We start from the raw sequence: 12,802 nt of genomic DNA, 5'->3' as shown, positions 1-12,802 counted from the left end.
CCACAACAACAACACGGACTCTCCTCGCCCAAGTCCAAAGCCCTGACGCCCACCCACACCTCCTACACTTCCCCTGACACCCAGTCCCAGAAGGGACTCGGGGCTGGGAGTGGCGGCAGTGGGGGGAGGAAGCTTCCACACCAGTCACGGCAGTGATGACGACTGGGACGACGACTGGGACGACAGCTCTCCCGCCGCCGACGCACCCCAGGGTTTCGGCAGCACGCCCCCCTTGTACCCGGTGACCACCTCTTTGCCGGGGCGGCGTGAAAGCACCCAGCAGCAGCAGCAGCAGCAGCAGCATCACCACGCAAAGAGCTCGGGGACCGTGGGGAGGAACCTCAACAGGTTTTCCACCTTCGTCAAGTCTGGCGGGGAGGCTTTCCTTCTTGGGGAGGCCTCTGCTTTTGTCAAGGATGGGGACAGGATCTGTGTGGTGATGGGGAAGCACGGGCCAGAGTGGCAGGAGGATCCGTATCCTTTCACTTGCACCATTGACGACCCGACCAAGCAGACCAAGTTCAAGGGCATGAAGAGCTACATGTCCTATGGCTTGACCCCAACGCACACTAATACACAAGTTAACCGCAGGTACATTACTTCTTCTCTTTTCTCCTCTTCTTCCCTCTCTGGGGTTTCCAGATTGGCCTTGTTTCTTTACTTTATCCCCCAGAACCAATACACTTCAAACAAAGGTTTTTTTTTTTTTTTCCCCCTGTGGCCACAATTGTTCCAACATTAAAGTAAAACCAGAGCTGACTTTGGCCTTTCGACCTCTAGAGTCCTCAGGAATCTGCTCCCTCTGCACCCTTTGTCTTGTTTCTCTGTTATGGGCTCTGTACATTCAAACCAACTCTTGTTCCCTTTCCATTTCAAGGACCTTGAAACTTGAACGTTTTAGCTTCCACTCTCTCATCTTGGTGAAAGTTATACCCACTTGCTCTGACATTGTCCCTCCTTAACTTTTCTCGCTATTCCAGCTTTTTTTTTTTTTTTTTTTCTTACCTCCCTTCTGAATCTCCCTCACAACTCATCTACCAAACCTTCTCTCTTCTCATCCACGAGCGAAGCCTCCATGTGTTTTTGAACCTGTTCTCCCTTCCGTCATCCCTGCAGGTATAAGCACTTCGACTGGCTGTATGCTCGTCTTGTGGAGCGTTTCCCGGTCATCTCGGTGCCCCACCTGCCGGAGAAGCAGGCCACCGGTCGATTCGAGGAGGACTTCATTTCAAAGCGGAGAAAGGGACTAATGTGGTGGATGAACCACATGATCAGCCACCCAGTGCTGGCACACTGTGACGTTTTCCAGCATTTCCTAACATGCGGGGCCGATGAGAAGGCCTGGAAACAGGGCAAGAGGAAGGCAGAGAGGGATGATCTGGTCGGGGCCAATTTCTTCCTCACCATTAGGTAGGAAAATGCTTCATGGTTACGCGGTGGGTTTGAATAGATATGAATCATCAGTATATACAGATGTTTGTCCTGCTTCCAGCACTCACACTGTAACAGCTGAAGTATCCTGAAGGTTGCTGTGGAATGTCAATTACTGATATTTTCAAGAGCTCCAATAGAGTCGTCAACATGTTTCGCTGCTCTAAAGCCTCATTCCACTGCATGTTGCAGCGTCTGACACATTTTTGTTACCGAGTACTTCTGACCTGTGTTGCTCCTGTTAACAGTAGCCCATCAATGTGGGAGGATTCTTAGCTGGATTATGTTGACACAGCATGAAACTGCGGTGAAATCATATCACAACAACTCTAACACAGTAACGGAGGGATGTCTGTGTTTTTTATTTTATTTTAATCTGGTTAATTTAATGAAAAAAAAAAATGGTGGATGCCATTGATGTGTCATTGCATTTGCTTGTGTGTGGTGTCTTGGTTTGCAATAATATAGTGACAGTTGTTTCAGACCAATCCAGAGTTTGCATTGTTTTGACTCCAGCTTTTAGCGTTCAGTCACATCATTCATGTTGATCCAAAAAGCACAAGGAACCTTGCGGCGTCCCACATTTTCTGACAATGGGAAACCAAAGAACGACCGTTTGTGGAGTCGTGTGGATTCAAGCCAAGTTTATTTCTCGAGTCACTGCATTGCAAAAGCAGTAATCAAACAAGGAGAAAAATATTGAAGAAGAGGCTTAGAGACTATTATCTATACTTATATCCAAGAAGAACATAGAACAGAGTAGAAGGCTGTGATTGCAAAGGTTGGGTTTTCCTTACCCTCCCAATATGAAAAACCATTACTGTCATTACTCCTTTGACGTTACTATTACCAATTGCAGTACATCTTTAATGTGCCATATCAGGTTCTTGCTCCATCTCTGGAGATCGCAAAATGTACTTAAAAAAAAAACAAAATAAGCCAGGACTAGCTGTTGTTGCAGTACAAGTTACGGCATGTTTAGTGAAAGAAAATACACCCGACCACAAATGGCAGCACTTCCCACAATGATACACACACATTTTATGATGAACAGGGGATGGACTAAATAACAGGGATCGTAATTCCTTCCCATTTAAAGCTGTTCTGGGCCTACAACACATATGTTGTTTATAGTTTGTCAAAGAGGAGTAAATCACACTTGTAGTGGGGGTTTAGACGTTTGTCAGTAACCACTTTATAGCGGTATAAAGTACCAGGGGAGTATATTTGCCCTTAAGCATGACATTGTTATCAGCTTCCTTGTTCCAGTGTGCTGTAACTGAAATCTTTCATCGTAGGGAGTGTCTGATAGTGAGGATGATATAAGTAGAACAGAAGAATAAGTTGTGCTAACATGTTTGGGTAATAAAGATGATGTAATGCTGCAATAAAAAACAAAACAGAAGAGCTTTTGAAATAAAGCCTGAAGTGTCTCTAATAAAAAGTTTTCTTTATTTGTTTTCTTTAGTACTCCCCCTGTCCTACTTGACCTCCAGGAAGTTGAGAGCAAGATCGAAGGGTTCAAGACTTTCACAAAGACGATGGACGAGAACAGCGTCATCGTGAACGCCAACATCAACGAGTTCGCTCGCAAGCAGGCGGTAGGGTTCAAAAAAGAGTACCAAAAGGTTGGACAGTCCTTCAAACTTCTGGCGCAGGCTTTTGAAATAGACCAGCAGGCGTACTCAGTAGGCCTGAACAAAGCCATCGCAGACACTGGTGAGGCGTACGAGGCCATTGGAGAGTATTTTGCTGAGCAGCCGCGCCAGGACCTGGATCCTATTTCTGACCTGCTGGACATCTACAGAGGACACCTGGCCAATTTTCCTGACATCATCCATGTACAGAAAGGTGAGAGAGTGTGTGTGTGTGTGTGTGTGTGTGTGTGTGTGTCTGTTTGAAGGGGTGTCTAAACTCATTGTATGCCACAGTTTCCATTCAGTCTTGTAGAGAGAAAATGCTGAACATAAGGGCTGCGCTATGAATGTGGAATTTATGGGATAGGCTGGTATGTTGAGCCTAAGTCAGGTATCTTTTTTTTTTTCTTAGTGATTTTTCTGCCTGAACTTTTAGCTTGCATCTTGCAGCAAAAATGTTTTTTCCATTAAAACTTTGTTCTGTTCTTCATTGTCATTCATTATCACTGCCTTAGTAAAGAATACATCCCCCACTGGCTACATTTCAGTCAAATGACGCCCTTTAAAGTGAACGCCCATAGAGCCTGAAAGTTTGGTTCTGGAGGTTTGGTTCTTTTCTTTTTTTTTCGAGGCAGCTAGCGGTGGTCATGGCCTGGAAAATGTATTGTGCACTGCCGTGATTTAACGGCAGAAGTTTGTCAAAAGAGAAAGTGAAGATACATTCTCAATCTCAAACGTAATTTCAAGTAATGTAAGATGCAAGTAATCGATGCAAGGCGAAACATATTTTGTTTCACAGGCAAGTCATAAGTCAAGCATTGGCTTCAAGGAGAGCCGGTACGTCGCAATAGTCGGGACTCTTGCTCGTTGATGACTCTGCAGGGCGGAGGGTTGAATCCAGGGAGGAATTATAACAATACAAGGCCTTTTTTCTTCCCAGTTTCCATGCTGTAGGCTGTTTGACTTCTTCTGCAACAAAAGGTTTTTTTTTTTTTTTTTTTACTTTGGATTCAAATAATCAATAATGTTTCCAAAAGAAATCCAGCCTTCCGCCTCTATATTGTTTAATTGTGTCAATATAAAGGCAGACAATACACAGAGTTCCAGATTCTGACTGTTTCAACATCTGTTTTCATTTACTGAACTGCAGCGTCAATTTGCATTGAAAACTGAAACCCATGGCCAGTCCATTGTATTAGTCTGAGTACTGCGAGTGCCTGTACTGGCTCTCTGGAAAACACAAACACAGAAACACACACACTCACAGTCATGTACAAAGGACTTGCAGAGGGGTTGGCTTGTTAGTTCCCCGCAGGTTGGGAGGAGGGAGTTGCTGCTGGCACGCACAGTCCTGGCGTTTGCCAAACTAAGGAGGCACTGTTTCTATAGTGCACTGAGTTCTGTTCTCTCGATACAATCACAGCTCCGACAATGGAAACACCGACTGAATCCCAATAGTCCGGGTAACTGACAGGACTTCACCTACTTTGTGACTGACAAATAACACTTGGTTTTCTGTCTCAGAAAGAGCCTTTCATGTCTTAACAACTTTTCATGTGTCCCTCACTTGTAATGCACCGCAGGTAACAGATTCTACTATTTAAGTTTCAAATCATTAACTGAAGTTTAGATTGTTTTCAAAATTGGTGACGTTGATATGAAGGGATTTTTCCTACTTTGTGGACCAATCAGGATATCAGAAAGAAAGAGTGGATGATGTCCGGGAATGGAGCCACAGGTTGAAATCAACCTTGGACCACATACTTAGATGACTATAGTCTCCGGACATGGGGTGCGACCTAACCCGCTAGGCCAACTGGCGCCTTCTTAACTTATCACAACTTAACAATTTTACTCAATCAACAAAGTCTCCATTTTCACATAGCGGCCATGTTCCTCTGACAGCATGCTCATTGTTGGAAACTCCAAAACACACTTAAATTGATATTTGTAATGTGGTTGAAGGTTGTAAGTCGTTTGAATTAAGAGAGTCTAGTAATCATTATCATTTCACCATTACATTTTTGGTGTGTAAAAAGAATTTGGCAATCTGATTAGTTACCATCAGAAAACAGCTAATGCTAGCTGCCTCTTAGCTAACATTACTGTTAACTAGCTACTAGCTTAATGCTAGCATTACCTTTTAATAGTGCTGTATGGTAGAATTAAAAAGGATACATTCCTAGCTAACAGTTTTAGCATAAAGTGGCTGTATGTTAACATAAGCTGTTGTTTGATGATAGCTATCAGATAATGTTGTTTTTACTTGAAAATGGCCTCGTGTCGCTCTGAATCTTCGATATACTTCGTCTTTCCAGATGCTAAAAACCAAAAAGCATTGAAACGAGGACTACTTTTCTATGTTTAACATTTTGGAAGAGTAGCCTATCATAACATCATTTGAGCTTCCCACCTTGAGCATTGTGATTGAGGAAAATTGCTGCCATGTAATGATGGCCAATTTTACCCAAAACTTTGCTTAAAAGACTTCAGCGAAGTTGAAAGTATTGTCAAAGGATGACCTCATCATTTCTACCTACATAAGGTATCATGCTAAGCAGTCGTTCTTTGTTTAGCACGGCTTTTAAGCGCATAGCAACACTTACTGATGAAACAAATTAGATTGATGTTAAAAGTGGAAATATCAGTTTTTATTTTTTAAATTACAGACTGTGCTCTGAGTAAACACATATTTTTTGATGCACACTACATTCTTATGTGTGGCTTCCCTTCTTAATTTTATTTACTGCTGCCTGAACTTCTCAAATCACAAACTAACTGACAAAACATGTTGAGTTTTACAAAGAGAGCCACTGACTCAACGTTCATAAAACTAATCAGCATGTTTTAGATCATGCCATCAGTCCTGGCTGAACGTTATAAGGAAGAACAGACACTGAATGAACCATCACTGCTGTCATAGGAAGCTTTGTCGTTTCATCTGCTGAGTAACATCCATGACCACCTCACCATAATGCAGAGTCTGCGCTACTGCCAGAGTTGTGAAATAACAACCTCTGACGAAGATAGCTGCTGAGTCAAAGTTTCCACAAACAGTCAATTTAGTAAAGGACTCTAATGAGAGAATGCTGCTGGGATATGTTTGAATGAGAGCATAGACATTTGGACTTGAGGTTTTTTACTGCTGCATTACAGTCTTTTCAAGTAGCAGGCGAGTATTAACCCCACATTTTAGAGACATACACTTCCATTCCTTTCTCTCAAGGTCTACATGTCACAAATATACCTCATATGGTGCCAAACATTTCTCAAATACCTTCCAAATTACAAAAACATGACAACATGGCGGCACAGATTAGCTAGAAAAACAGGCCTGGATCCGTGAGTGGACTGATCTGTTGACCTAGATGTCCCCTTACAGTATTCTCTGACTTTGTGGTTTCTGTCTGTGAGGTCCAAAGGCTACATCTGATTTGAATGTGTGGAGATTCCTGGGCCTCTTGTCCTGTGTTGCCCTGGGACTGTAGGAATGCAAAATGGAGCGGTCTCAGGATTAGTCTCCCCTCCTCCTCTTTTCTTCTCCCTCTTTTCCTTCTTCCTCCTGGCGATACAGCCAGTTGAAGGGAAGGAGGAAGAAGGGAGTTGGGGGGGGAGGGGGGGGTGAACATGTGTGTGTATGTGAGAAGGAGCCCAAATAACTAAGGAGTTGAACAAGTTTCCCACCATCGGTACAAGAGTTCAGATTAGAGCTTTATAATCGCCTTGGCAGCAAGGAGAGCGAAGTCCAAGTTCATTTTGGTTTATTAGCTTGCTGCAGGAACAGTGTGATAAGTGGGTAAAATCTAGAAAGAGAGACTAATGAGAGGAGGATGACCAAGTAGTTTATTTTAATAGCTAGCTTGACAGTTAAATGCTTCCATATTAGAGCCTTACCTCAAGTTCCTCTTAATCAGCTTGCATGGGTCATGTTAGTCTAAACGGTAACATTTCCCCCTTAAAACATTAGTCACAATAAACTAGACACTCTGAGTCACCACTGGGCGTTGAGAAGCTGAATGGAAACCTGGAAATATATTCAACAATCTTATTTCTGTAGAATGAAGAAATGTCATGTCCAGCTTAGAGATTCGGCTTGCCTTTCTCCCTTGCACTCTTTTGTACCACTGTTACCTAAAGGGAAAGTGGCTGTTCCACTAGCTTCTTTTATTTGGCATAATGGAGGGTTAAAATTGTTTTGTGATAAATACATTTTTCTGCTTTTAAAATGTGATTCCTTTTGAAATGAGAATTATGGTACCACTCTCACGTCTGTTAAGTAAGCTACGGAAAAGAGGACGTTAGCTTAAAGTAGCAATATGTAACTCCTGACACCTAGCGCTTAAAATGGGGCAGTCCAAATTCAAAACATTGGAGAGAGCTGTCTCCACCCGCCCCCTCTTCCCTAGAGTCAATGCGCACACAGCTGGCCATGTCGCGGACAAGGAAGCTTCAGTGTTTAGCTAGCTCTGCGTCGGTCTTGCAACCTCTCTACGTTCTAACCTTTCTCCACTTTTCAAAAGAATCTCCAATATTTATCCTAGTTTTACAACTTTTCTGGTCTTGGAGTTGAAAATAAAATGCTGATGCTTTTTAAGTCGGGTGGAATCAGTTCTATCTGAACCAGTTCACTTGCTCAGCTTGCTCAATTCCGTTGCTGCAGCACCTGTTGGTTTGGCGTGTTTTGACGTGTGTGGGGTTGCCTTTAAACCGCCCACTTCTCTGAACAAAAACGAATACAGACCATACTGGACCAAAATCTAAACTTAGAAGGCTGACTGGTTGTTGCATTGTTGACAGAGAAGCCGGCACTTCAACATAGCATGCTGATGATAAAATAAGTTCATTTTATAAATTTATAAAGTGGTAAATTCAGTAGATATTTTGCATATTGGTCCTATTTAAGAAAGCATAAAATGACTTTTTGGACTTAGCCTATTAATCAAATTTTATATCTGTTTTTGAGTTTTTTTTGTGAATTCTGGTTAAAGTGAGTCTGACAGTCCTTAAGCTGTGCTAGCTTTAAGCTAAACTAGTAGCTTGACAGATATGTGAGTGGTTAAAATACGATGAGAAAATAGTAGATCTGCAAGCCCTGCAGAACCTATGGAATGTCATAATAAGCATTTTCCAACCTACGATTTCTTGAACTTTCTTAGCTGTTTTTTTAAAAGCATCTTTTCAGTATTTCCATGCTTTTCTCCCTATTTAAGCTATCAATCAATGAATCATTATTTGTATAGCGCCAATTCATAACAAATGCTATCCAGAGACGCTTTACAAAAGAGCAGGTAAAAGACCTTACTCTTTTTTATGTTACAAAATAAAAATGGGATAATGGGAGATGGGAAAAGATGCAGGCAGGATTTCTCCTTTGTAGTCCTCGCGTTCCTGTTGTCCACACTTCCTTGCCGCTGAGGTGGAGGTCAGAGCAGGCCGTGTATGAATGAGGACGCCGGTGGTTGTGGGGCTGACACAGTCCGATGGTGGTGGCTGGGCACTGAATGTTGGGGGAGCTCTGTCTACTCAATGGCAGACAGACGAGAGAGTGGTAAACATTCAAATTTAAATCTCTGCATAAAGTTATTGCAATGAATAGAAAAAAAATTATGTACATCTGCAAACAGATATGAAACATATATTACTATGTCTTTCTAGATAAACTGTGTAGTCTGTATGATACTGTTGAGCTTGATCGTTGTTGTTGGTTGCATTTTATTGATTTTCTTATAATGTTGTACTCTTACCCAGAGAATCCTTCTTCGGCTTTATACTTCATTTACGTGCCAAATCTTCACAGTCTTCTTCTTTTTCCCTCCCCTTCTCCCTCTTCTTTCCAGGTGCACTGACCAAGGTGAAAGACTGTCCGAAGAAGGAAGGTGAGCTCCACGACCGCTGCAACATCATTTCCTGCGCCACGCTGGCCGAGATACAGCACTTCCACCGCACACGTGTACGGGACTTCCGCTTGCAAATGCAGCACCACCTCCGTCAGCAGATCAGCTTCTTCCAGAAGATCACAGCCAAGCTGGAGGACACCCTTCAGAGGTATGACGATGACCAGTAGGAAGAGGGAGAGAGGGGAAACCGTTAAGTTAGACTACAAAGGCCATGAGGAGACAGGGCAAAAGGGTGATTGATTGATTGTCTGTCCTCCAGTAATGGAGAAAACCATTTGATCTGATGGATCCTGGGCCCTGTGCAAGAGTACAAAGAACAAATCCCACTCTTGAAAAATGGAGGTCACTTGACTTCGAATGACAACTTCTTGGGTTAACTGGACAGCTCTGATGAATGTACCAGTAACATGGAAATTTGCTGACAATCCAGCCACATCTTAAAACTCAGCAGGACTGCCATGATATTAAAAACAGCTGCTCTCACTAAGACAAGGCTGCATCTGGATTCTCTGACGCAGGCCCTCCAGATCCCGTCGTGCCTCCACTGCCTGAACTCTTCATTTCAAAACCCCTCATGAGGGTAACCCTGAACCCGGAGAAGAACCCCCCCCAATCATTTAAACTGGATCTTTTAATGATTGTGGAAGAGGACTTCATAAACGGAATGTTTTTTCTCATCTTTCTATGTGTCTGTTTTTTACTTGAATGCCCTCTTCAGTATTGTTTTAATGGGACTTTATAGCATGCAAGTATGTTTGAACGGGCAAAGTAGGCAATGGGCATTGTCTACTCTGTTGATTCGGTTTAGGTGTTTGTTTCATTATAGCTTGAAAAAATGACCTACTTCTGATGTCTGACATCTCTCACTAACCTGAAAGTTTCACAGGCTTTTTCTGCAACATCAATTTTAAGCCTTGCGTTCTGTGTTTTATGTTTTAGTTGCCTTCCTTAAAGCAATAAGGTGTCAGTCAGTCCGTTGTTGATTTTATGGTTTTTACGATTGTTTCCTTGGTTTTAGAAGCATCGCTGCAGCTTTTCTGTTGCTGTAGGCCTTTAGTGTTTGAAATCTGGGGTCCAAATCAGTCTGTCTGACTCATTTCTTGGAGGTCAGAGTGACACCGCTGGGCACAGACACTTAAAAAAACAAAGGACTCCTGGCATTAGAGCTTTGAACCCATATCTAAAAGTTTAAACCAACCGTTTGTGAGCTTCTCGTGTCAAAATGATATATTTCAGTTATATTTTATTGTATGGAAAAAAAGTCAGACAGTCTTAAAGGTAAAATATGCGACATTGAAACATTAATGAAGCAGATGTAAAGTATAACCTAACTAAATCTTTGAGTGAAAAAAAAGAATGAAGACAAACTCCCTCTGGGCTTGTTCTGATCTCTTACTGTTCATACTGACGAGACGGCGCTTCAGTCTGTTTATGTTTTGCTCAGAGGCTCAAACATATTTCCTTTCAAGTAAACCCTCCCCGTCCACCACTTGAGGGAAGAGAAATTAGTCCGCCCACTAAGGGCCGCTGTATGTTGTGGTACAATGGCAGAGTTTCATTGCCGAGAAGCAGAGAGTTCAATGCAAGGAGCTCTAACTGACTTTCCAAACCAACTTTCCAAAAATACTTCAAAGATATAAGAACCGAATCAACTTTGCGCTGCACATCTGATTGGAAATCGGTCACAGAAAGAGCTGCAATCCGTCAGAACACTGAGGGACAGGAGGGTGGGAGGGGAACTGGTGCACCTAGGGACAGCTTTGTTTTGTTTTGAGGGACTGATGCTATAAATCTACTCGGAATGTCGCATATCATACCTTTAAAGACAACAGAGTCTGTAGCCTCTTTTACATTGAGGCTCCGCAGCAGTGACAAAGCTCTGCTGTCACATGGCATTGAGTAGTTTAATATTGAATCGCTGTGCCATTGTATGATTTTACTCAGAAGCAGGATTATAACAGACATGATGCATAATCAACCACTGTGAGCATACAAACACATACACACTCCCCTGTTCTACCATCATGACTCCAACGCTTTACGTTGACCTAGTCTTGTCTCCATACTACCTCTGAGGCCGGCTTAGTGGTGTAAAGCTCTCATTCCACTATTACTCATCTGACATTGACTTTGATGGTGAGGCAACAGAGGGGTAACTGTTCCATCTTAGACAATCAATGTAAAAGGGGCTTATATTTTGAGCTTCTTTAAAGTGGTCTGACAGTACTGTCTTTAAAACTACCACTTGAGGTAGTATTAAGTTAAAAACATTGTATTTTACATAGTGGCTTTAAAGGGTTTTGCTCTTCTTGATGCGTGAATGTGCTACTTTTAACAAGTAGGTTTACTGTCTTAACCAACCGGAATTCGCCCACAGAACTGTTTTGTAGTTGTTGTTTTTTTTTCAATGTATTGTGACGCTGGGCTTGGAAACTTTTTCAAATTAAAAGTTTGCATCCTGGAGTGTTTTATGAGCCTGACTCAAAGAGCATGGCCCTGAGTGTATTCAACAGTTAAATCTACAAAGAGACACATATCCAGAAGGTTTGAATCCAACAAATGTGCTCTCATGACACAACATGCACCGTGCAACGTTGTAACTGAGATAACCAATTGAATGCTTAACAATGGGTCACCATACCAAGTGATGTCAGTTTTCAGCTCACTTATCAGAATATTTCTGATAATGTCAAGGTTTTCTTTTTTTTCTCTCCTGGGATTCCTGAAGTAGGTTTGTAGTAGGATAAACCACCAGTCAGGTTGTTAACAGTGTTCTGCAGAAACATTTTATTCACCTCAGTGAAACTTTAAAAATAATAAAGAACAGCATTTCACTAAATAAATCATCGTAAAGTTCAGTCAAGTCTGTGTTGTCAGTTTTCTCTCGGTCTTTTTCTCTGTTGTGTTTACAATAGTTTGTATTCGAGTTGTTGTTTACCACTATCTGATGGAAGCCCATGGGAAACTTCCGGGCTTCCATCTGACCACTTATCTGTTTTTATACTTCCTCAAAGAACTGGCATTTATGACCGCCTATGGCAAATCCAGACGGTCATTCATTCACCCTGATCATATTTGTCTAGAGCGAGTTATTTACATAAAATCTGATCAAGTCACTGTGCCTGTACAGTCTCCAGTGTAGAACTGTATAACATGCATAAATGTTAACGATTATGTCAGATTGTTTATTTTAATCACACACAGATTTATCCTTAATCCATTTTCACAGTAAATGGTGTATTCTTTGTGTTTGCAGTGTAAGGCTTTTCCACGCTTGTTATCGCTTGTTTTTCCTCTGGCAGCAGCATCAGCCCGGTCCCTGATATCTGACACCAGAGTTCACAGACTGCAGGTCAGGTTTCATCACTCGCAGCCTCTTCATTATTTAGACCAGCCTCTGTCTTCTCTCCTCATTGCTTTCATTTTCTTTTTAATTGCTGTTTGTTCAAACAATGTAATTCAATGATGATGCATGGCTATTGTACATAGGCCAATATTCTGAACCCAAAAAGATATTCTCCAGAAAATACTGGAGATATACAGTATATCACTGCAAAGGTACATGTTCCTTCAGGGGCTCAACAAATTAAATTATATTGACATCAGGATTTCCAAACCACTTAGAATGTGGAAGAAATAAAAATTGAGTTAAGAAAAATGAACATATGTTGTTGTATATGTTATGGGGCATACAGTATATGGGCCATAAGAGCTGACAAAAATGACTCACCTTTGGTTCCTGTGAACTCCTTTTTCCCTCTTTGCTCAGTGAATGGATCTGCTGGCTGAGGTGTATTTTTTTTATGCCATATAAAACCAACATGGAGTTTATGTTAG

At 41.9% G+C, this 12,802-nt stretch overlaps 1 pseudogene; it reads left to right on the top strand.

Annotated features, from left to right (window-relative positions):
* The first annotated feature begins 3 nt into the window (after positions 1 to 3).
* On the top strand, positions 4 to 11,823 carry LOC132992594 (sorting nexin-18-like; annotated as a pseudogene).
* Positions 11,824 to 12,802: the final 979 nt, after the last annotated feature.

Source organism: Labrus mixtus, chromosome 17 (assembly GCF_963584025.1).
Source record: "Labrus mixtus chromosome 17, fLabMix1.1, whole genome shotgun sequence".
NCBI classification, from domain to species: domain Eukaryota; kingdom Metazoa; phylum Chordata; class Actinopteri; order Labriformes; family Labridae; genus Labrus; species Labrus mixtus.
This window is presented reverse-complemented; position numbering and strand designations above follow the sequence as displayed.